This window comes from Orcinus orca, chromosome 7 (assembly GCF_937001465.1).
Source record: "Orcinus orca chromosome 7, mOrcOrc1.1, whole genome shotgun sequence".
NCBI lineage: Eukaryota > Metazoa > Chordata > Mammalia > Artiodactyla > Delphinidae > Orcinus > Orcinus orca.
In genome coordinates, this window is record NC_064565.1 from 62,073,060 (window position 1) to 62,098,915 (window position 25,856).

General features: G+C 36.4%; 1 protein-coding gene and 1 long non-coding RNA gene across 2 annotated transcripts in view; both read right to left on the reverse strand.

Annotated features, from left to right (window-relative positions):
• Nucleotides 1–25,856, reverse strand: part of OLA1 (Obg like ATPase 1) — a 168,772-nt gene that overhangs the window by 97,499 nt on the left and 45,417 nt on the right. The gene's annotated exons all lie outside the window — the stretch shown is intronic.
• Nucleotides 10,509–15,575, reverse strand: LOC125964965 (uncharacterized). Its single transcript, XR_007478322.1, has 2 exons — nucleotides 14,671–15,575; nucleotides 10,509–14,639 (listed from the first exon to the last, which is right to left on the reverse strand). It is a non-coding gene; the product is annotated as an uncharacterized LOC125964965 (long non-coding RNA).

Below are 25,856 nucleotides of genomic sequence, written 5' to 3' on the forward strand. Positions count from 1 at the left end.
TGAAAAAGAACATAGTTGGAAGACCTATACTATTTGATTTTAAAACTTACTGAAGCTACAGTAATCAAAACAGTGTGGTATTGGCAGAATAGACAAACAGAACAATGGAACAGAATAGAGTCCAGAAATAGACCAATATTTGACCCCAAAATGTGGTAAACTGATTTCTGACAAGGTGCCAAGTCAATTCACTGAGAGAAAATATCAGATGTTTCTGAAACAACTAGCTATCTGTATTGAAAAATATTAACTTTAACCCCTTACCTCATGCCATATGCAAAATTAAACGATGACAGACATAAATTTAAGTACTAACATTATTAAACTTTAATAAAAGAAAACCTTTGTGACACTGAGTTGGGTAAAGATTTCTTAAACAGGGTACAAAAAGCAATGAGTCACTGGAGAAAAAAATGATAAAATGAACATTGTAATGAAAAACTTTTGCTCTTTGAAAGACAAAATCAAGAAAACAAAAAGGCAAGCCACAGTCTGGGAGAAAATTTCACAAACATATATCTGATAAAGGACTTGTAGCCAGAACATACAAAGAACTCTTTCAGCTCAAAATAATACAAACAGTTCAATTTAATACAGGCAAAAGGTCTGAACGATATTTCACCAAAGCAGACATAAAGATGAGCGTGAAAAGATGTTCATCATTAATCATCTGGAAAACAGAAATTAAAGCCACAATGAGAAACCCTTTAGAATGTCTAAAGTTTAAATGACTGACAATATCAAGTGTTAAAGAGGATGAAGAGTATCTGGAACTCACATATTGCTGGTGTGAAATGAAAATTGCAGCCACTTTGTTTTGTTTTGGCCACACCGCACAGCTTGAGGGATCTTAGTTCCCCAACCAGGGATTGAACCTGCACCCTCGGCAGTGAAAGCATGGAGCTCTAACCACTGGACCACCAGGGAATTTCCAACAGCCACTTTGGAAAACAGTATGTGGCAGTATCTTATAAAGCTAAACATATATTTACCATATGTTTCAGCAAGCCCATTTCTAGGTATAATATTTATCCAAAAGAAATAGAAATATATGCTCACACAAAGACCTGAATACCTATATTCATAACAGTAAAGTTGGAAATTTGAAATTCAAACATCCCCATCAACTAATAAATGGATAAGCAAACTGTGATATATCCATACTATCATTACCATAGCAATAACAAAGAACAAAATGTTAACACACAATATGGATAAATCTCAAAAACATTATGCTAGTTTAAAAAAGTCTAACACAAACATACCATATGATACTATATGAAATTCTAAAAATGATAAATCTATAATGATAGAAAGCAGACTAGTGGTTTCTAGAGCAAAAGGGTTGGAGGAACTGCAAAAGAATATGAGGAAACATTCTAGGATGATTAAAATGTATTTATTGATTGTGATGGTGGAAACATACTGTATACAATAAACAAAATTCATCAAGCTGTACAGTAAGAATGGGTGATTTTATTATATGTAAAATATACCTCAATAATGTTTGGGGAAAACTTCTTATCTAGAGAAACAATATATAAAATTATCTTTGATAAGATTTCATACTTGATTACAGAAGCTCAACATTATAGGCTCTTAGGAAATTAAGATTGAATTTCACATATTTTGAAATCTTAATATGGGAGAAAAGCAGTTTACAATGATTTGTTGTCAAACGAATTTCAAAAATTATTCTGGTCTCAGGTTTCTAGAAATAAAAGTGAAAGGTGATTAAAAATTTTTAGTAAAAATCATAGAAGAAAAAATTGTAAACAATATCAATTTAAAATTGTGTTGCCCGGGACTTCCCTGGTGGCGCAGTGGTTAAGAATCTGCCTGCCCAATGCAGAGGACACGGGTTGGATCCGTGGTCTGGGAAGATCCCACATGCCACAGAGCAATTAAGCCTGTGAGCCACAACTACTGAGCCTGCGCTCTAGAGCCCGTGAGCTACAACTACTGAAGCCCGTGCGCCTAGAGCCCATGCTCCACAACAAGAGAAGCCACCGCAATGAGAAGCCTATGCACTGCAAAGAAGAGTAGCACCCGCTCGCCGCAACTAGAGAGGGCCCGTGCACAGCAACAAAGACCCAACACAGCCAAAAATAAAATTTAAAATAATAAACTAAAAAATAATAAAATAAAATAATGCTATCACAAAAAATAAAAAATTTGAGGGGATCAATTTGCTATAGAGGGATTAATTGCATTCTACTCCTGATAACTTAGGGACTTTCCTAGATTCATTCTCTACGATTTGGGGCTTTTCTAAACTCCTCATGTGACCCTGTGGCTATACGAAGAGACTCTTGACAAGGTACTTAGGATATTAAAAGCTGAATATTTCACCACGGTCCTGGGCCTAGAGAAATAAAGAGCTTCTTATCACAAAATGGGGGTGCAGGGTGGAAGAAAACAAAGTATGTTTCTGCAAAAAACTTTATTTTAAAAAGGAACCTTCTTTTTTTTATGTCAAACTCATCAATGCAAAATTTTGTTTTCAAAAGATTTCCTCAATGAAGCAGTTCCTTTCTGTGCTATTTAGTACTGTATTTTTACAAGCCCCAGGCTGAGCAAACCATGATTGAGAGAAGCCATCTTATGCACATTGCTGTTGTCCCACATCATTCAGAACAAACCTTTTTAGATCGTTAACTACCACAGGAATGCTGATTACACAGGCACCAGCAATTTCCTAACCAATGACCACCTGAACAATGATGTGTTCAGCTCCTCAGACCCTGCAGCCTTTCAAAGGTGAATCATTTCAGTTTGGAACTAGATCTCCATAGCAACTTCCCTTTGAGGGTTTTAGAATCACCATACAGTAATTCTATGATCATCAAGCTCAACCATTCCCAATGGTTCTTTTCACAGCAGATGGAAAAGGAAGCCTTGAAATTTTACAGTCTATTTCAAGCAATTCATCTGGCAGCCTATTAGAATTCAAAATATTTCGACCTTCAATCACAAAGCATGTTATCTGAAGCTGTGGTGATCTCAAGTCAAGACAAGCAGACGTTTTAGTCTAATCATCCATGATGAGAAGAGACTGACAAAAACTCTTAATTCAACCACCATCAAAATGCTTATTTTAACTGCATGAAAGTCTTTCAACAGGCAATGAAAACATACCATGTACCATTTTAACACAACCTTCTGTTCAAGGAAAATATGAATTCTTAATATTGACATGGATCTCTGTGCTTCTTAGACTGCTTGGAACAAATATGTTTCTTAAAAGTCAGCATAAATCCAATTTAAGAGCACTATTATTCACCGCTTGTAAAAGCCAGAAACCATAAGCAAATGGCAATGGACTTACGATAAAGTCAGCCAGTTTAATAAAATCAAGTACATCTGGATCATTTAAATTTTTTTTCAGGCAAACCCTAACATGCTTAATCAGAAAATATGAATTCCTCAAGAAATTAATACCACTTAAAAGAAAAAGACAGATCTTAAAGAAAATCTTAATTTACAAAAAGTCCTTGACTTACCCCAATTTAACCAATTCTCTAATGGGTTCAGAATATACTAACCTTCTTTAAAATACTGGATTCAATCACATTAAAAAGCTGTACATTTCAAATTGCTAATAAATTCACTTCAGTTTTATCCAAACCCTTTTATACTTGAAATATCAACTATACGTAATAATTTCATTAAATAATTTTCAGAATTTATTATACATGTAAACCAAATATAGGTATTTTTCAGTATTCTTAGAGATATTTAGTGGCATTTTAGAAGCCTATGCAAAATTTTTAAATGCCTATTTTCTAATTACTAATCAAATCAAAACACAGTTCCCTGTGGCTTCCCTGGTGGCGCAGTGGTTAAGAATCCTCCTGCCAATGCAGGGGACACGGGTTCGAGACCTGGTCCAGGAAGATCCCACATGCCACGGACCAACTAAGCCCGTGCGCCACAACTACTGAGCCTGCACTCTAGAGCCCACAAGCCACAACTACTGAGCCCATGTGCCACAACTACTGAAGCCCACGCACCTAGAGCCTGTGCTCTGCAACAAGAGAAGCCACTGCAATGAGAAGCCTGCGCACCACAACGAAGAGTAGCTCCCACTCGCTGCAACCAGAGAAAAGCCTGCATGTAGCAATGAAGACCGAACACAGCCAAAAAAAAAAATTAAAATAATAAAATAAATAAATTTATATATATAAAAAAAAACACAGTTCCCTATGAAGAACTAAACTAACTTTAAGGATAAACTAAACACCGGTGTAAAAAAGACAAACAAAAAACAACACAACAACTATAATCTATGAATCACTAAATCAATTCAAAGCAGATAATTTTTTTAAAATATCAGAACATAAATATTAACTACTTTTGCATAACCTCAAATGTAAAATAGAACATGGAAATATACATGGTTTTTCAAACTACCACTATTGAACTAATAAGCCATTATTAATTTATGAATCCACCTCCTTCCACAAAGGAACAAATACCAGTTCCTCAGCGCTCTGGAAAAAGATCTAAATTTAATTATTTAAATTTAGCAAACAAAAATTTTAATAGACTTACTCTACTTCCTTAAGACAAACAGAAACACAGACGTAAACACACTTCATATGATCAAACTGTTATTACTTTCTGCATAAATTGTGCCAGCTAATTTAAATTGTCTTTATATGAGCCTATGAAATAAGTATATTTCAAATCAAATACATATATATTTTATTTTCTTCCTAATATCTTTAACTTAAATTTTATACTTGGTTTAAATATTTAATCACAAAGAGAAAAGATAGCAAAATTATTTTATGTTGTAGAATTAGTTCCCCAAAACTTGTACAAGCTAGATAAACTCCTGACTTCTGAAAACTGGTACAAAGTTTTAAAGGAAAAATAAGCAACTTAACTTATTTTAAATAACAGCAACATTAAAATCTCCTTCTAAGGAATATCTCCTCTTATTTTCAAAATCTCCACTTCTACCAGGAAATACAGAAGTGTAAGGAAGATGCCAGAACATTATGCCTTATTTGCCTTATTTTGGATTGGTTTAGTTTATGATCTGAGGTATATGACTTAAATTTAAACCAAGGATAATGCTTAAACTAAAAGGATAATGAGGGCTTCCCTGGTGGCGCAGTGGTTGAGAGTCCGCCTGCCGATGCAGGGGACACGGGTTCGTGCCGCGGTCTGGGAAGATGCCACATGCTGCGGAGCGGCTGGGCCCATGAGCCATGGCCCCTGAGCCTGCGCGTCCGGAGCCTGTGCTCTGCAACGGGGGAGGCCACAACAGTGAGAGGCCCGCGAAAAAATTTTAAAAATAATGAGCAGATTATAAGCACATACGTTCATGCATTTTTCTTTTTTCTTTTTTTTTCTTTGCGATATGTGGGCCTCTCACCCATTGTGGCCTCTCCCGTTTGCGGAGCACAGGCTCCAAACGCAAAGGCCCAGCGGCCATGGCTCACGGGATCCTCCCGGACCGGGGCACGAACCCGCATCCCCTGCACCGGCAGGCGGACTCCCAACCACTGCGCCACCAGGGAAGCCCTGCATTTTCTATTTTTAACTGTAAGTATTGACAGTTTATTTTACCCATATCGGGGGTGGGGGGAAAACACAACCAAGAGGATAATTTAAAAACTTACTAATAAAATTCTCACTAATACCCCAAATTCTCAAAGTGCAACTTAATGGCTACAGTATGACAACAATGTGAAAAACTGCAGGCTATTAGTACTTCAAAGTTTAAAAGAACAGAAACTTCTCAAAGTAGTTACGTATCAACATTGTTACATAATACTGAGTTCAGTTTATTAAAAATTCTAAACTTCATGTCGATATGCTAGATATTCAAATATATATCTTTGCTGGCCTACAAGGCTCTTTTAGGGGCACCCTACCTTAACTAAAGGAATACTTTAAAAATCTTCACTATCAGTAATTATAGAACCTCTAAATATTTTTACTCAATTATCTGTAAAACAGACAGAAGCTCACGTGGGATGCCTGACAATATGTAAAGGTTAAATAGACATTTCTATTGGTGGTAACAACATTATAATAAACTTCCATTTATTGACTAATTCTGAGTTATTATGAATGCCATCATTTGTCTTAATTTCCCAATTTGGCTGTGAATTTTTTAAGGACAGATATATTATGAATTTTATTAACCTAGCCCTAAGGGCTTTACATTGTAGGTATTTAATAAATGTTTGCTATCACTTGTTAGATAGCAGTGATGGTTATAATTCAAAAACTCCATGTTCCTAAAACATTCTGGACTGGTAACTAAACTTACATTTCACTTGCCAGTCACATAACAAGAACCAGAAAAAGAAAATTAATTTGTTGTGAAAGATTAATGAAAGAGAAGATATCTTGATATCTTTATTTTTCACATTAATTTTACTCTTCCCTTCCAAATTTACAAGAACCCTATTCCTAACAATAAGCTAACATGCAACTATTGAGTTTAGCAGTCCAGGGCAAACTTAAGTTTATTTTATAACATATAATCAAGCAACAAACTGCACACTGAAAACAGCAGCTACTAGCTAATAATAGCAGAAACATTTCTTTCAATGAAGGAAAAAATCTAAAGATTCCATAATAAAATATAGTTTGTTATAAATATAATATTTACATGGAAAAAATTTACATTCAGTATAACACTACAACTATAGAACAAATGTATCCATTTTTATTCTTATCAATAGCCTTATCAATATTCTTATCAAATGCCTACATTTTAACAACAAAGTATTGGGAATATGTGAGTAAAATCAAACTATTCGACTTTTAAGTCCAGAATCAGAAATCCACCCATATGATCAGAGTACAAATTTGCTGTGTGTGTGTGTTAGTGCTCTGTTTCTTCAATCAATATAGCAAAAGTGTAGTTACCACAGTACTTGACCTCTGACTGGGGCAGCAATCTAAAGGAAAATACCTCTAGCAAATGTGTTACTCCTCAGATAAGACAACAGGATGCAGTATAATGGCTAAAACTTCTTTCCTAAAGACAGTCATACTGCTTCGATGATATTCTAAGTCTCCAATACTCTGTGGACACAAAACTTCAGGAGCACCTTTTTCTATTAGACTATAGACAGAATATTAAAGTAAGAAACTGTAAGTTACCCTGGAATTTTGGCTATCTGGGAAACCATACAAATCTAAAATATTAAAAGCATTTAAGAGGTGTTCATAATAAATGCTAAAGCCTTAAAGATAAACAAATACTAACAGTTTGTTCTGGTTAAGGAGGCAGCTTACTAACAAGCCTTTAAAATGTGTACACTCTTTGGCTCAGTAATTTCTACTTTTAGCAACTTACCCTAAGGAAAAAAAACTCAGGCAAGTGGACCATGGTGTATATAAGGTATGTACAAGGACGTATGTAGCAACACATACCCACACATTCAACAAATATCGAGGGGCACCCATGTGCATACTGTCATGGAACTTACATACTAGAAGGAGAAACAGATAATAAATGGATAACTGGCTATTATTTACTCAGAGAGAATGATGAAAAAGGAGCATTTGGCAACGTGCAGGTTATTGATGACCTAGACAAGAGCATTCTCAAATGCTCTTTTGGGGGGCAAAACCTCACTGAAGTTAAAAAAAAAAAGAATGGAATGCAAAGAAGTGGACACAGTACAAACAACCTCTTTTCAGTCTCGTTGCAAAAGAGAACAGAGAGTAGTAGCTGGACGGGGTCATTACCCCATGTTTGCACGGTCATGGGAACAAATCAATAGAGAGGAAACATGATACAGGAAAGAGGGCAGGGCAGCAGGATCACAATCACATGTGAGAGGGAAGCAGATTTAACAAGTTGGCCTTGGCAGGGACAATTCATCACCTGTTATACTAAAAGGAAAAGAAGAGTATATGATACAGGTGGATATAGAAGAACAGAACTCAAAAACACCAGGCCCTACTCCACCTCAGGCCCCTTGCATTTCCTACTGTGCCCCCAAAATTTAAATAATTTGATCCCTTACCTCCTTTAGTTCTTTACTCAAATGACAACTTCTCAGTGAAGCCTTCCTTTGCAGTGTTTAAAACTGCAATCCCCACCCAAACACTTACTATTCTCTTTCTGTACTTTATTTTCCTTAGTATTTATTACCATCAAATATACAGCATAATTTTACTTTTTAAACATTTTGTTTATTGCCTATAACAAATCTCTAAAGATACCATTAAAAACTCTGACATCTCTTTAAGAAAATGGGACACTACTTCAACAACCACAAAAGGTCAATCTTTGCTAATATGACTACTATATCTGCATATTAACATACTCTCAGAAAAAGTTTACCATCATCAGTTCTGAGGGAGAAATCAGTTATATCAGCCACTGGCATCAGAATGAACTGGCCAATGGCAAAGTCAAACTATTGATAATCCAACCATCAGCTGTGCAACAGCAAGCTGGAACTGAGACCAGGAGAGCCCAGTCTCTTACGGGTTTCTTCAGGTATTCAGGAAGTATACACTAGGGCAGAGAAAATAGGGCAGCACATGACCTAGGTTGGGGAAAAGAGAATCCTAACTTGAAAATCTGATTACAACACACAGCACTAATAGTTTTCATCTTTTCATACTACCTGTTAAGTACACCAAATAGCTATCATATACCTATATTTAATGATAACTAGGTTGTTCTTATTGATGTAGAGACAAAAGAACTGGTGGCACTGTGATATATAAGATGGAAAAAAAGGAGGTGGGGGAAGAAATGGTTTTGACCTAGATACTACCTCTTATAAGCTGAATGACATTAGGCAAGTCAAAATCTAGTCTCAGTTTCTTTGTGGTAAAATGTACTTTCCTCTTAAGATTGTTCTAAAGATTAACTATGATTCATGTGAAAGGCCCAGCACAGTACTGGCCCTAAATGGAACTCAATAAATGGTACTCAGTTAAATCTTCCCATTGTACTACCAGAAATGTTCAGATCTCCAGAGATAGGGAATTTAACTTTGATTTCCAGATCAAGATGACAAATAGAAAAAAATGAGGCATTTGGGGAGGGACACAAGTATATTCTCCAATCCTATTTATTCCTCTCTTGTTCCCAACTTGTAGGCTATACAATGTGCAATTAAAGAAGGAAATTCAAGCCTGGTTCCATGCTGATTGGTCAGCTGCCCACAGAAGCAAAGCAGAAAATTTCAAGTATCCAAAGCTGGTCTTTGGACATCAAGTTTGATATCTATCAAATTAAATTCAGCCTTCAAAAATGGGTATTTTCCCCTTTCCCTTTTATTGTGGGCTAGATTTGACTTGCTTCCAAAGAAAAGGAAAAATATGAAAAGGAAAAAATAGTAACTTTACAGTGAAAATACCTGGCAAACACCACCTTCATCGAGTGATAAAGCTTTACATATCCCTGATGTCATGTAGATACCATGTATTCCTGGATATGATGTGAAAGGCACTTCACCTCTGTGGTATTCTTTCCAAAAACCCATAACCCTGGTTTAATCATGAGAAAAACATCAGATAAACCCAATCTGAGGGAACTACAAAACACTTCAACTGTCAAAACTGTGAAGGTCATGAAAAAGAAGGAAAGACTAAGAACTATCAGAGGAGACCAAAGAAGGCTAAGGAAACATGACAAGTAAATAAGATGTGGTCTCCTGAATTGGATCCTGGAATAGAAAAAGAACTTCAGTAGATAAAATGGTGCAATCCAAATAAAGTCTGGAGTTTAGTTAATAGTAATGTACCAATGCTGGTTTAATAAATGTACCATGTTTTATGTACTTAGTTTTTACAAATGCACCATGGTAAAATAAGGGGATATTGAAACAATGATAACATAAGAGGAAACTGAAACTGGGTGAGGGGTATATGAGAACTCTCAGTGCTATCTTTGAAACTTTCCTGTAAATCTATAATTATTCCAAATAAAAAGTTTATTTACACAAAAAGGGGCATTTGATGGCATGGAAAGATATTCAGGATATTTTAAATGAGAAAATCAAGTTTCAGTAAAATAAGTATAGTATGATCTTACATTCTTTGAAAATGGATTTTTTAATTATAAAAGTAATGTGTTCACATATTTAGAATACACAAGTGTATTTTTATTTTTTTAAATGATTGTCTTTATGCCTGTGGTCTTTTACCAACTCTGTTTGGTTTTTTGTTTTTTTAATTTATTGTATTTTTGGCTGTGTTGGGTCTTCGTTTCTGTGCGAGGGCTTTCTCTAGTTGCGGCAAGCGGGGGCCACTCTTCATCGCAGTCTGCAGGTCTCTCACTATCACAGCCTCTCTTGTTGTGGAGCACAGGCTCCAGATGCGCAGGCTCAGTAGTTTGTGGCTCACTGGCCCAGTCGCTCCGCGGCATGTGGGATCTTCCCAGACCAGGGCTCGAACCCGTGTCTCCTGCATTGGCAGGCAGATTCTCAACCACTGCGCCACCAGGGAAGCCCTACACAAGTGTATAAGCCACAGTAAAACTAGAACACAAAGAGAGCCAAAATTCGAGTGAATTAACAAGCAAAAAGTTTATTTCTCTTTAATTTCAATCTTGAAACAAATGGTCCAGCTTAGCGAGGCAGCTCTGCTCCTTGCAGTCATTCATGGATCCAGGTTCCTTCCAAGACATGACTCAACCATCCTCTAAGGCACCACCATCATCTGCATGGTCTAAGCGCTTCCAATTAAATCAGCATAAAAGGAGAAAAGCAACTACTATAGGAGGCATAGTCAATGCCTTAAAATCTAGGACAAGTATCACCTATCACTTCTTTTCACAATCCACTGCTAAAACTGCAGACACATGTCCATTCTCATGGTGGATTTGGAAATGTAGTAAAGATGAACAGACATGTACAAGGAAGGAAAACATGGATTTTTGTGGACTAGTAACTGCCACCAGAAAAGTTATGCAAAAAGAAGAAATTATCTAGCAATCCCCAAAAAACCATTGTTAACATTTGAATACATTTTTGAGACTTTTTTTCCATAGGACTTAAACAAAACCAGAATACCTACTTTCTCATTTCATGAGTCACAGGCACCTGTCCACTTTAATATAAACTGCACAGTATTCCACTGAATTAATGTGCTATATCCAATTTCCCTTAATCTATATTTTATCCATTTTTAAGACCTTCCTACAGTACCTAACAAAGAATCACGTGAACAGGTTGATTTTTAAAAGTATTCTTAATATACAAACAACAACAGAAAACATAACGAAAGAGAAGACCACATTTATAATACCAAAAGCAACAAAAAAGATAAAAAACCCAGAAATTAATTGTACAATAAATGTACAAAACCAACACAAAGAGGACCTTTCCAAACACTTCAAAAGTAGACATGAACAAGTAAAAGAACACGCCATGTTTCTGAACGAAAAGATTATAAATTCTTTTAAAATTAACATAAATTTAATGTCATCATAATAATGCCAACGAGATTTCTTTTTCAGAGATGAGGAAAGCTGATTATTAAGTTTATTGAATGTCATCATAATAATAATGCCAACAAGATTTCTTTTCTGTGATGAAGAAAGATGATTATTAAGTTTATACAGAAAAATAAATAAGCAAAACTAGCCAGGAACACTATGAAAATGAAGGGAACAGCCCTACCAGATACTACAATATGTACAAAGTCTTGATGATTTTTTAAAAAGTGTCACATTAGGAAATGAATAAACTGACACACTGATGAAACAGAGAAAGATTTGAAATAGACCCAAGTACTTACAGGAATCTAGCATATGCCAAAGGTGTCAAGTCAGTAAAGAATAGACTTTAATAAATATTATTTGACAACATTATGAAAGGAATACTTAAAAAATATATACACATAGTAGAATCGATGTGTTGCAGTGTACACAAAGATAAACTCTAAATGGATTAGAGATTTACAAGTAAAAGATGAAACCATAAACATACTGAAAGAAAATATGATGAATTACTTTATAGCCCTGAGTTGGGGAAGGCCTGTTTTTTTTTTTTGGCCGAGCCAGATGGCTTGCAGAATCTTTGTTCCCCAACCAGGGATCAAACCCATGCCCCCTGTAGTGGAAGCACAGAGTCCTAACCACTGGACTGCCAGGGAATTCCCTGGAGAAGGCCTCTTTGATAACAACTGAGCTCAACTACCAAAACATATTTGTATAGCAAAACGGACCATAAAGAAAAAGACAAATGACTAATTGGGAAAAAATATCTGCAACTCATAGATCTAATATTCCCAACATAAAAGAATTCTTAGTTATTACGGAAAAGAAAGAAAGAAAGAAAGAAGGAAAGAAGGGAGGTAGGAAGGGAGGGAGGGAGGGAGGAAGGGAGGAAGGGAGGAAGGGAGGAAGGGAGGAAGGAAGGAAGGAAGGAAGGAAGGAAGGAAGGAAGGAAGGAAGGACAACCCAATAGGAAAATGGGCAAGCAACATAAACAGGCAATCTGAAGAAAAACACGAACAGCTATTAAACATTCGAAGAGATGTTCAACTTCACTTATAATGAGAACAGCAAATTAAAACTACACCCACATACCAATTCTCTCCTAACGACCTGCAAAAAATCTGTAAGTTTAACACACATTCTGCTAGCAAGGTTATAGAGAAACAAGTATTCTCATACATTGCTGGAAGCAGTACAAAAACTGCACAACCCCTATGAAGGAAATCTGGCAGTATCTGCCATAATTACCAATGCATTTTCCCTTTAACTCAACAATTCCATTTCTGGGAATCTCTCTCATAAACTTACACATTTATGAAATAACATAAGTACTAGATTACTCATTGTGGCATTATAACATAATCACAGCAAAAAACTAGAAATAAGCCAAGTATCCAGCAATACTGAACCTCCTGAATAAATGATGACCCAGCCACACAATGAAATACAATGTATCTGTGAAGAAAAATGAAAACAATCTCTGTGCACTGATATGGAGAGCTCTCCAGGACATTTTAAATATCAAAAGCAAAGTGCATCACAGTTTATATGGCAGGCATTTTGTTTAGGAAAGGGAAAGAAAAAATATTTAACTGTATTTGCTTGTAACTGTATAAAGAAACTATCGAAGAATAAGCAAGAAACTAGTAAAAATAAATACTAGGGACTTCCCTGGTGGCGCAGTGGTTAAGAATCTGCCTGCCAATGCAGGGGACACGGGTTCGAGCCCTGGTCTGGGAAGATCCCACATGCCGCAGAGCAACTAAGCCCGTGCGCCACAACTACTGAGCCTGCGCACCAGAGGCCGCGTGCCACAGCTACTGAGCCAGTGTGCCATAACTACAGAAGCCCGTGTGCCTAGAGACCATGCTCGGGAACAAGAGAAGCCACTGCAATGAGAAGCCTGCACACCGCAACAAAGAGTAGCCCCCACTCGATGCAACTAAAGAAAGCCCCCATGCAGCAACAAAGACCCAACACAGCCATAAATTAATTAATTAATTAAATACTAGAGTTGGAGGGGGCATGGTAGATAGAGACAAGGTGAAGAAGACTTTTCAGTGTTTATCTTTAGATATCATTTTACTTTTAAGCCACATATATAATTACATATTGAAAACAATTAATTTGAGATTTAAATTTAATATTTCTCAGTATTTAGTGTTTTACATACATTATATCTCATTTAAACCTCACTATGTAAACGAGGTATGATAATAATCTCCACTTTACTCAAACAGCCTAACTGTTACTGCTTGTACAAAACTAGTTAGTAAGTAACAAAGCTGGAATTTAAAACCACAAATATCTTTCCAAACATTGGATTATTTTCAAAGGCAAGCAGTATTGCTTCAAGTTAGTTACATGAAAGTTACCAACAAAATATTAAGCACAGATTTTTTTTTTTTTTTTTTTTTGCGGTACGCGGTCCTCTCACTGTTGTGGCCTCTCCCGTTGTGGAGCACAGGCTCTGGACGTGCAGGCTCAGCGGCCATGGCTCACGGGCCCAGCCGCTCCACGGCATGTGGGATCTTCCCGGACCGGGGCACGAACCCGTGTCCCCTGCATTGGCAGGCAGACTCAACCACTGCGCCACCAGGGAAGCCCTTAAGCACAGATTTTAACCTACAACACATTAGTATTTATCAACAAGTAATGTGTAAGCATTCTTACTGTAGTATATATAGTCAGCGATATTCCAAAGGGAAAAGTATAGCTAGCCCTAGAAATGGATGTGTACCTAATAACAGATTATAGTTCACAAATGAATTTTGAAAACTTCCTACATTAAAAACTAACTCCTAATCCAATGTCATTTAGGTAACTGATAAGACAGAACAGCTTTAATGTGTATTTACTGTAATGCTTTTTTTCCTTTATTTCAGATTGGTGTTTCTAAAGTCTGGAATACAATGTACCCTTTTATCTCTAGTCATACCCAAGTCAATTTTTATTCCCTAAAATGAAAATTACTCCTTGAAGTAAATTACCATTAAACAGGTGGGTATCACAGGACAGTATCTGAATTCTTCCTTATGCAAGTAAATGAGTATCTAAATTCTAGATGCCCAATAGGTCCAGGAACTTCCTTTATCATGGCACACATGTACAAAGAAATGAAACTGTGGTTGGAAGTACTTTGCCATTCCCTGGTTTAGACTATCCACGTTTAACGTGATTACTGATATGACTAGATTAAAATCTACCATCTTAAAAAAAAAAAAAAACACTACCATCTTACTATTTTCTATTTGTTCCATCTATTCTTTGTTTCTTTATTCCTCTTTCTCTAACTTCTCTTATGCTGAGGATTGTTTACAAGTCCATTGCATTGCTTCCATAGATTTATTATTTATGCCCTTATTTCAAAATTTTTAGTGGTTGTCCAATATACATTTTTAATTAATCTGAGGGCACCTTCAGATATTATACCATTTCATGTGTAGTACAAGGACTTACAGAAATATTTCCAATTCCTTTCTTCCATCTTTTATGCTATTGTTGTCATATCTGTTATAAATGCTATAAACATATAATACTACTTTTGTCTTAGTCAGTTATCTGTTAGAGCAGGGATGAGCCAACGATAGCCCATGGGCCAACTCTAACCCTCTGCCTGTTTTTAGAAATTGTTTTACTAGAACACAGCCACATTCATTCACTTATATATTTCATACTACAATGGCAGAGCTGAGTAGACGCAATAGAGTGTATGGCTCTTAAAACCTAAAATATTGTCTAGCCCTTTATATAAAAAGTTTGCTGACCTTTATCTCAAATAAATTAAAAATAAGTAATAACTTTTTTTTCCATGTCCAGTGGTCTTTATGTAGATCTAAGTTTGTGTAGATCATATTCCTCCTGCTTGAAGAACTTGCTTTAACATTTCTTATACAGTAAGTCTGCTGTCAATGAATGCCTAGTTTTTGTTTGGTTAAGAAAAACGATTTCTCCTTCATTTTTAAAAAAATTTTCATTGGGGCTTCCCTGGTGGCACAGTGGCTGAGAGTCCGCCTGCCGATGCAGGGGACGCGGGTTCGTGCCCCGGTCCGGGAAGATCCCACATGCCGCGGAGCGGCTGGGGCTGTGAGCCATGGCTGCTGAGCCTGCGCGTCCGGAGCCTGTGCTCTGCAACGGGAGAGGCTACAACAGTGAGAGGCCCGCGTACCGCAAAGAAAAAAAAAAAAATTTCATTGAAGTATAGTTGATTTACAATGTTGTGTTAGTTTCTGCAGTACAGCAACGTGAATCAATTATACATAACATATATCCACTCTTTTTTAGATTCTTTTCCCATAAAGGTCATTGCAGAGTATTAAGTAGAGTTCCCTGTGCTGTACAGTAGGTCCTTATGAGTTATCGACTTTATATATAGTAGTGGGTATCACCTTTTTTTTTTTTTGCGGTACGCGGGCCTCTCACTGTTGCGGCCTCTCCCGTTGCGGAGCACAGGCTCCGGACGCGCAGGCTCAGTAGCCATGGCTCACAGGCCCAGCCGCTCCGCGGCATGTGGGATCTTCCCGGACCGGGGCACGAACCAGTGTCCCCTGCATCGGCAGGCGGACTCTCAACCACTGCGCCACCAGGGAAGCCCCGGTATCACCATTTTTGAAAGATATTTTCATTGAGTATATATTTCTAGGCTGCCAGTTTTTTTCATTAAGCACTTTTTAAATGTCACTCCAAAAAGTAAAAAAATAAATGTCACTCCACTGTCTCTAGACTCCCATAGTTTCTGATGAAAAGTCAACCATCAGACAAAATCCTACCTTTGTTTCTTGCATATGTTTCTTTAGTCTCTGGGTGCCTTTGAGATCTGTTCTTTGACTTTTGTTTTCTAAATATTGTGTGTGTGTGTGTGTGTGTGTGTGTGTGTGTGTGTATTAAGTATCCAAGTTGTTATTCTCTGAGCTTCTTGGATCTGTGTTTTTGTGCATTAATTTTGGAAAATTATCAGTCGTTATTTCTTAAAATACTTGTTTTACCCCATTGTTTACCTTCTGGTATTTCAATTATGTGTAAGTTAGACCTTTTGATGTTTCCCCACTGGTCTTCAGTATTCTTTTTTCTTTTTTGTCTTCAAGTTTTCTTTTCTTTGTGTTTCAGTTTTGGTAATTTCGATAGACCTATCTTAAAGTTCACTGATCCTTTCTGCCACTGTGTGGAATCTCCTAATGAAACTATTGAAGATATTCTTCTCTCTGTTACTATGTTTTCCATTTACAGCATTTCCACTTGATTCTTTTTTTCCCATCTCTGCTGAAATTACCCATCTTTATCATGCATGCTGTTCACTTTTTCTGTTAAAGCCTTTAACATATTAATCATAGTTATTTTAAATTCCCTGTCAGATCCCAAAATCTGTATTACATCTGAGGTTAGTCCCAATGATTGCTCTTTCCCTGAGTGTGATTTTTCTTGCCTTTTTGTATGCCTAGTAATTTTTTTGTTGAAAGGTGAACATCTTGTGTAGGACAGCAGAGACTGAGGTAAAAAGTTTTTATGCCTGAAAAGGGGCAAGTTTTTTCTTCTCCTAGGCCTTTCAGGTGGGGAAGGTGAGTCTATTTAGTTAGGTGTTGAGCTGGGTTTGACATTATCACTACTGTGACCCTCAGTGCACTACAGGCTTCAAATTCCTACAGAGATGGGAGTTTGGCTTATCAGAGTAGTGTCTATTCTATTCTGAGTTTAGGTCGTTCCCCTGCACTATGTCTCTTTGTCTATTCTTTTTTCCTCTCCTTTACCTATTCTGCTATTATTCATTATTAGAAACTTCTTAGTTCGGTGGTAGAAAATTGTTGGGGGAGGATCCATCTTCTGTTCTGAGTAAGCCTCAGCCTTAGTCATGTATTGTGTCTCTGGGTCTTGAGGTTGTAGTTTTTTCAGTTCTCCTTCCCCTTGATCTAACCCCACAGTTGTGGGTTCAGCATATTCCTGAGAAAGTAGATGTTCCCCCTTTCCCTTCCCCCAGCTGCAATGAATTCCATCAATGCCCTAAGGCAGAGGTGCTGGTTGCCTCCTTCTCCACCACTCCCACTGTCCATAGATTAAGGCTTTTGTTTTGTAGTGGAGAGAGAGGAAAAGGATCCTGTCACTGCTATCCTCCTCCCTAGGGTGTGCATCACAATACTTCTTAAGGCTCTTTCCTAACTCCTATCTCTTGGGGTTCTTACCCACCCCACCCCCCAGGGTTAGTGGAGAAAGAGCACACGTGAAGGTACAAGGTTCTCCAAGTTCTGATGTCCTCACAGATTTCATATGCTCCTGTCAGCCTCTACTTGACCTTCCCTAATTTGTCCACAATTCTAACTGAACTGTTCTTACTGCTGTCCAGCTGTGTCTACCTCAGGTGAGTGAGTGTTCATGTCTCCTCTTTCCCTGCAGGTACTGTGTATCCTCAGGTTTTGAAGTTAGCCAGGTTGTTTTTCATTGTAAAGTAGGAGTAACACTCCTTCCAGCTCTCTACATCCCAGGGCAGAAACTAATGATAACTTTTTTAAACCTTCTTTTGGAATAAAAATATTTTGTAATGACTGTTCTCTATTTCCAAGATTTAAAAATCCCAATGTGTAAAATAACATGTGCCCAATTCTTATTCAAACCCCCTACTCTAGGGCTTCCCTGGTGGCGCAGTGGTTGAGAGTCCGCCTGCCGATGCAGGGGACACGGGTTTGTGCCCCGGTCCGGGAAGATCCCACATGCCACAGAGCGGCTGGGCCCGTGAGCCATGGCCGCTGAGCCTGCATGTCCGGAGCCTGTGCTCCGCAACGGGAGAGGCCACAACAGTGAGAGGCCTGCGTACTGCAAAAAAACAAAAAACAAACAAAAAAAAAACCCTACTCTAATTACACTTGTTTCTCTCTTGTTAAAAAGGATTAATTGGGGCTTCCCTGGTGGCGCAGTGGTTGAGAGTCCGCCTGCCGATGCAGGGGACACGGGTTCGTGCCCCCGTCCGGGAGGATCCCACATGCCGCGGAGCGGCTGGGCCCGTGAGCCATGGCCGCTGAGCCTGCGCGTCCGGAGCCTGTGCTCCGCAACGGGGGAGGCCACGACAGTGAGAGGCCCAAGTACCGCAATTAAAAAAAAAAAAAAAAAAGGATTAATTGAATGGCTAAGTATAAATTTTCTAAGGGAAGAGGGCAGACTTCTACTTTAGATCATATCCTTTAGTAAAATTAAATATGATCATAAGAATTCATCTTCTGTGGCTTGTTGATTATAAGAATAAAATACACATACATATACCACAATTCTCTGTATGTCATTATCATCATCTGGTATTCTACAGTGCGTTTGGTTAGAAGTTTTTACTTTGTATGAAACACATGAACATGCACATACCCTCCCCCTCCTTTGCCCACCCTTCCTCCCCCCGCCACCCCAACTCTCTCTGGTGGCAATTTTAAAACTATAGGAATTCTCCAGTTCAGAATGGACCCAAAATACAGGCTTCTGTTTTAGTTAAATATCCTTTCTGAATCCTGCTGTGCTTCAGGTTCCATCTGGATTTCTCTCCTGTTGTAACATCAGTATTTGCAAGAAAATTTCCTCCAGTAAGCATCTACGGGTCTAAAATGTAAAATCCTATCATAAATAACCACTTTAAGGCAGGTAAAAGTAAAAGTTTATATGTTCATTGCCATCCCTTAATTATTACTATGCTTAAAAAAAATCACTGTTGGGCTTCCCTGGTGGCGCAGTGGTTGAGAGTCCGCCTGCTGATGCAGGGGACACGGGTTCGTGCCCCGGTCTGGGAGGATCCCACATGCCGCGGAGCGGCTGGGCCCGTGAGCCATGGCTGCTGAGCCTGCGCGTCCGGGGCCTGTGCTCCGCAATGGGAGAGGCCACAGCAGTGAGAGGCCCGCGTACCGCAAAAAAAAAAAAAAAAAAAAAAATCACTGTTAATTTTTTATTCAGATATCACAGGCACAAATTTTCCAGTTGCATGCATCAAAAAAAAAATTGTTAATATACTGTCTTCATATAGTAACTAATCCAAAATAGAAAACTATCCTTGCACCACTGAAGTCTCAGGGACAGATGCACTGATTAGAGACTTCAACGGCATAGCTTATGCTGTCTGAAAGGGCTTCTGAGGCAGATGTTCCATCTTATGACTCATTTGATCATTTACTTATATACTAATGTCCACTATATTACATCATTTACATCAGAGCAACCATGCAGTGAAAAAGAAATTCCAAATTTTGTTCCTGCAAACATAAAGTTCCCATTTAGTTTCAGACTGTTTCTGAAAAGAACAAAAAAGTCTTATTTGTGAGTAGTTTTCTGTAGTAGTTCATGTAGAGTTTCTGTATACAAACTATTGTCAAGGTGTAGGAAGCCAATTATATTGCAGAAATATACCACTGGCTACCTTGGAAAATGTATTTATACTATACTTTACCTTTATAATATAACTGAATAGTGGCATTCCTACCTAAGCTTTATACAAAATACAAGATAAATTTGCTTTAAGTGAGTAATTTTATTCCATTAGTTCTGAAATCTGTTCACTAAAAAAATGATCTGGATAAAATATTTGTCATTTTAAATAATGTCAATGTATCAGTGCTGTTAACTTATTTTAAAAAATTATAACCAGGACTATTAACAAGACAACAAAAAGGAAATATTCAGATTACTTAAAATCCACTGGTAAAGTTATCTAAGCATCCAGATTGCTGTGTAGAGTTAATGTTACTGTAAGTATATGAGAAGTTATCTAACAGTCTAAATATTTATTCTAGTATCAATCTTAAGTCTTAATCAAACAGTTATACTTTGTTCTTTTTTAACAGAAGAAAATGAATAAAAATGACTGCAAACACTTTTAACTGGGAATTTAAAAATTAGAACAATACTATTAAAGTGATCATGAATATATCATATCAGAAGTATTAAACTTCATTTGAAAATCAAATCATATGAGAAGGATTATCCACACACGCAGGGTTTTCAACATGTTATCCCTTTATGTAATATTTATTGAAGGCAAATTTTTAAATTGAGAAAAACCTTTAATAATATAACCACCTTATTTGCTACCAAAATAGGGGGGAAATTTTTATGAATCTGTCATGTTAAACAGTAGTCAATAGCTACATATAATCAGTAAACAAATTCAGTTCAAGGCAAGAAGAATTAAATCACCGTTTAGTGGTTGCAATTTAGATTATTCTAGCGTGTAATACTTTAATTGTATAAAACAAAGCTGATGTCACAAATACAAAAGAACTTCTTGCAAAGCAAGTACCACAAGTAATTTCTATGCTGCCACTGATGGCTGACAAGTGATGAGCACTTTGTTCAAATGTATACACTAGGCACATAAGACAACAGGTGGCTTATAAAAAGAAAATACTGAAGAGAAGCTCTTAAATTGTTCATAATCAACATTTTTATAATGTTTTGCCAGAATATCTGTTTTAATCTTTGAATAGCCAAAAGGTTTCTTCTACAGGGAAATACAGTATTCCCAACATAAAAAAGACGTTGAACCAGACAAACTAGGATTAATACTGGGCTAAAAGTATTTATATGAGACAGTATATTAATATATTGCCAATGTGTTAATATATTACCAGTGTATTTCATAGTTTAGTAACTTAGGTTAAAATATTTTCAAAATTTTTTAAAAATCTATTCTTATTAGTTGATATCGGAGTACTATTATTCAGTGCTGGACCAAAACCTCCCCATAAAAGCAAGAAACAAACACCCAAGCTCTTTAGGCCTAATTAGCTATCAGTGTTAGAGGTGTTTTCTCATTGATGGAGAAAAGTGAAACAGATGGCGGTGTCCAAAATGACTAGCATTCCTCACTACCACCACCACCCAACCTAAAAATCTAAACTTTTACTGGAGCACTAGAAGCTATGTTGTTTTTGATGTTGTTTCTTAAAAGAGAATAAGGCAAAGTAGAATGAAATAAAACTTCAAGTTTAAGACATACTCACTACCCCAATTCTGCCACTGCAATGAACTAATCACAGAAAAAGATTTGATTAGGAATGGATTATGATTAAAAGATTTCTCCTACTCCCAAATATTCCTGTACACAAAGGATCCTTATTCGTCTTAAATGATTTTAACTGTTCTAGTTTAAAGAGCAACAACTGGAGATGGAGAGGGTAGACTTAAGTCACTAAAAAATGAGGAAAAAATAAACAGGCAAGTGTGATCTACGACATCCCTTATAGTCACATTAATATCAATACAACCAAGGAATACTGAATTATCTCTAAAATTCACATTACAACTGTTTAATTCTAGGATATATATGTAACATCCAATTTATTTACACACAAATATTTACATACAAATATTCATTTGTAGGCTGATATACACAATGTCTATTATTCAAAGCCCTTTCAAATGACCATGTAGCTGAACATCTGCACATCTGCAGTAGACTTTTGTATGTGATGCTCACAAAACGAAAATGATAAAGTTGAGTGATAAATTACTTACATTTACCTGGAACAGTGGAACTTGAAGAAATCCAGGCTGTATGAACAAAAGATGTAGGTAGATTCATAAAGACTAACGAAGACTTCTGGGCATTTTCAAAGAATTTAGAACAGTGGTTCTCAAAGTGTGGTCCATGGACCCCTGAGGGGTGTGCAAGTTTAAAGCATTATGTCATAATAATAATAAGATGCTATTGGTTTTTCTCACTGTGTTGACATTTGTAGTCATGGTACAAAATCAATGCTAAGAACTACCAGGATGTTAGCATGAATCAAGGTAGTGATGCCAAACTGTACTAATAATCATTGTTTACTTCACACACACATACAAAAACAGTAATCAAGTTTCACTTAACAATGTCCTTAATGAGAGTAAAAATTATTAATTTTATTAAATCTCAGCTTTGGGTACACATCTTTTTAATATGCTGGGTAAGGACACAGAAGTACACATAAAACACTTCTGCTACATACCAAAGTACAATAGTTGTCACGGAAAAGCATTTGAATTGCCAGCTGAACGAGCCACTTTTTCCATGGAGCACCATTTCTACTCGAAAGAACAACTGACATTCAAACCATGGTTATTTAATCTTTAGTATATGGCAGCCATTTTATTATAAACGATAAAATTCAGGCTTTCAAATTAAAATTAAAATTTTGGAAAACTTGTAACTGCCACCATGACCTTGACAGCTTCCCAATATTTTTTTTTAACATCTTTATCGGAGTATAATTGCTTTACAATGGTGTGTTAGTTTCTGCTTTACAACAAAATGAATCAGTTATATATATACATATGTTCCCATATCTCTTCCCTCTTGCGTCTCCCTCCCTCCCACCCTCCCTATCCCACCCCTCCAGGCGGTCACAAAGCACCGGACAGCTTCCCAATATTTAAAGACTTTTCTTATGAGATCTGTGGCGATATTAACATATGTGATTTTGTGCTGTTGTATAATAAAATGTGTCATAATTTAAAAGATCTGCATCACTCACTGAGAACTGGTATTCTCCAAATGACTCAAGGCATGCATGGGTAGGAGAGTCATTCAAAGTACAAAATAGACCAATGGACTTTAATGTGAGAGAAAAAGAGTCCATTGCTATAGTTGAAGATTCTACATTTCAATTAACTTTTAAGAAATTTCTATCTGTCAAGCTTTGATGTAGTATCAAAGAATAATATTCACAATTATCTGAAATGGTTATTAAAGTACTCTTCCTTTTTCAAACCACATATCTGTAGAAGGCCAGATTTTCTTCATCTCACCCAAATCAACATATTGCAAAAAATTAAGTGTACAAGCAAATATAATCCAGCTATCCCCTATTATGCCAGATATTAAAGAGATTTGCAAAATATAAAATAATCCCACTCTTATTAAATATTTTGTTTTAGAAAATATAATTATTTTTCAAAAATATGTTAACATATAATGGGTTTATCACTGTTATTTTAAAATGCATTAAGAAGAAATTTTTTAGTCTTAGTTTAAATTTCTAATATGGTAAATATTGATTGATCTTAACCTACATAAACACAAGTTTTCGGTATATTTAATAATTTTAAGAATATAAAAGAGTCTTCAGACCAAAAAGTTTGAGAACTGCTGCTTTAGAGGTTATTAATCCCCACTCTTTTAAAGATAATTTTCCACCTTTCCACATGGAGACAAGTGGCTGGAAAAATTGCATTCTTTTTTAAAAAAATGAATTTCTCTAGGGGATATAAAGAGAGATAGCTGAGTGAGAAAGACTACAGCAGTTAGAAAAAGGAACCAGCATTCTTTGGACACTGTGCTGTTTCCAGACCTGGGGCAGGAAATAGAAGAGATAAGCCAGGAACATCCTTCATATCATACCAGATAGCATAAAACTATCAAAGACTACTAGTGTGGTATCAAAAGAGATCCAAAAAGTATCACCAATTGCCTTTAGAGGATGCCAATGAACCATCTCACTATTGTGCCAACTTTATCCTAGGAAAATGCCAATATAGCCCATTTTTTTGTATTCCACCCAAATGCCCAAGAGGGGGGAAAAAGCTCAAGTCAGAAAAGTGTTTCAATGGAATTCTTATTTAGTAAAAATAAGATCCTGTAACCTTTAAATACATTTTTTAAAGTCCAGATAAAATACTGATACATTGATGCTAATAAACAGTAAGCATGCACTTTCCAACCGTATTTCCCTTACCATACATAAATCACCTTCAAAGAAACCCACACAAAACATCTATCTTTACGAACCAAGCAAAATCACAACTTCTCTGACTAAACGAGATCTCTCTTTCCCTCTGAACTCTATCCCTAAGAAATGCTTGTGAACCTCAAAGTAATTACCATGAGTACTTTGTTCAAAAACAGAATGTGAAGATTTCCTTGAAATAACTAGGTTCTAAGGCAAAGGAGACTAAAGACTTGAAACATGGGACCATTTATAGTCAATTTAACTAAAAATGTACACAACACATGAGATAATGGTTAAAAGGAAGGGCTTTAGATCAAAGAGCCCAAATTCAACTTCCAGTTCTGCCATTTACTAACCTGAGTTATTTAACCTCTCTAATTGTTTCTCTAGTATGTAAAATGGGAATAGTAGTGCATACTTCAAGTAAACCTTGTGAAAAATTAAATGAGGTAACAGATGTAATAATAAAGCTTTCAGATGCTGCCTATAACATATTAATCCTCAATAAATAAAGCTTCTGGTAATAGTACTTGTAATTCTTCATGTCATGTAAAGGGAAAGAAAGGAGATGACAGGAAAATGCTGGGCAGAACAGTTCCTTCCACCACTGTCAAGGGATATCATCATCAGTCCAGTAAAGATTAGCTACCACTCTGCCTTAGCTGGTATGGGACAGTTATCAAAAATGATAGGAAAATACAATATATAAATATGTACATATATTTTCACAGACACCAGGGTTAAGTATACCATCTGAAATAACATTAACTTTGTTTCCTTCATTTATTTCCTAATAAAATATTACCTAACAAGTCATTTAGTGAAAAAACATAGTGATGCTTATAACATAATCCTTCTATGTAAATACTCAGTCTAAATCTTCTATTTGCAAGTAAAATATGCCAGTCTCCTAATGCCTCTCAAGTCAAACGAAGCAAACTTTAAAATTCTCATCCACGAATTACAATGTTAGCAAAGAAAGGCTGACAGAAAGAACAAAAACGGATTATAACAAAGAAGGATTCAAATTCAAATTCAAATTATAGTCTGGTCTTAATTTACATCAAATTTAACTCAGAGATTAACCACAAAACCCTGCCAAGAAAAGCAAACCAGGTACAAACCAATCCCCTGGTAAATTCCAGTGCGTTCAAGCTCCTCCATTCTCTTCCAACAACTGTTCTCTAGGAACAGTCCCACTCTTGGGGCTTCGCCAACTGTTTTCTTATCAAAGTCACTCAGCTTTTCCCCTTTACTCTCCATAGGGTAAATAGTTACCATGTAATCTTATTTCACTGATTTATGTACACTTTAAGTTGTTCCCAATATACGCTGTACAACGGGTATTTACAGTTGGTTAAATGGGGTATGGTAATCTCTACAAAAAGCAAATTCAAGAAACCCTATTGAAAATCAACATGGCAATGGCTAGCAAGAAATGAAATGTAAAAGAAGTGTATCCTTTGATTCATTAATTTCTCTCCAATAAATATTTCTTAAGCAAATAATACAATAAAGGCAAAAAGACATGAATATTCACTCACTGAGAGTTATCTATCATAGTAGAATAACTGAAAACATATTCAGTATCTAGGAAATGATAAATCATAGATCACTGACAATATTATCCTCTCATTAAAAATTATTAATATTAAAGCTATTCTAAAACAAGAAAAATATTTTATGATATAATTTTAAGCAATAAAATAGCTTTAGGAAGTAAACATAGGGTAGCAATTAAAGTATGGGTTTTG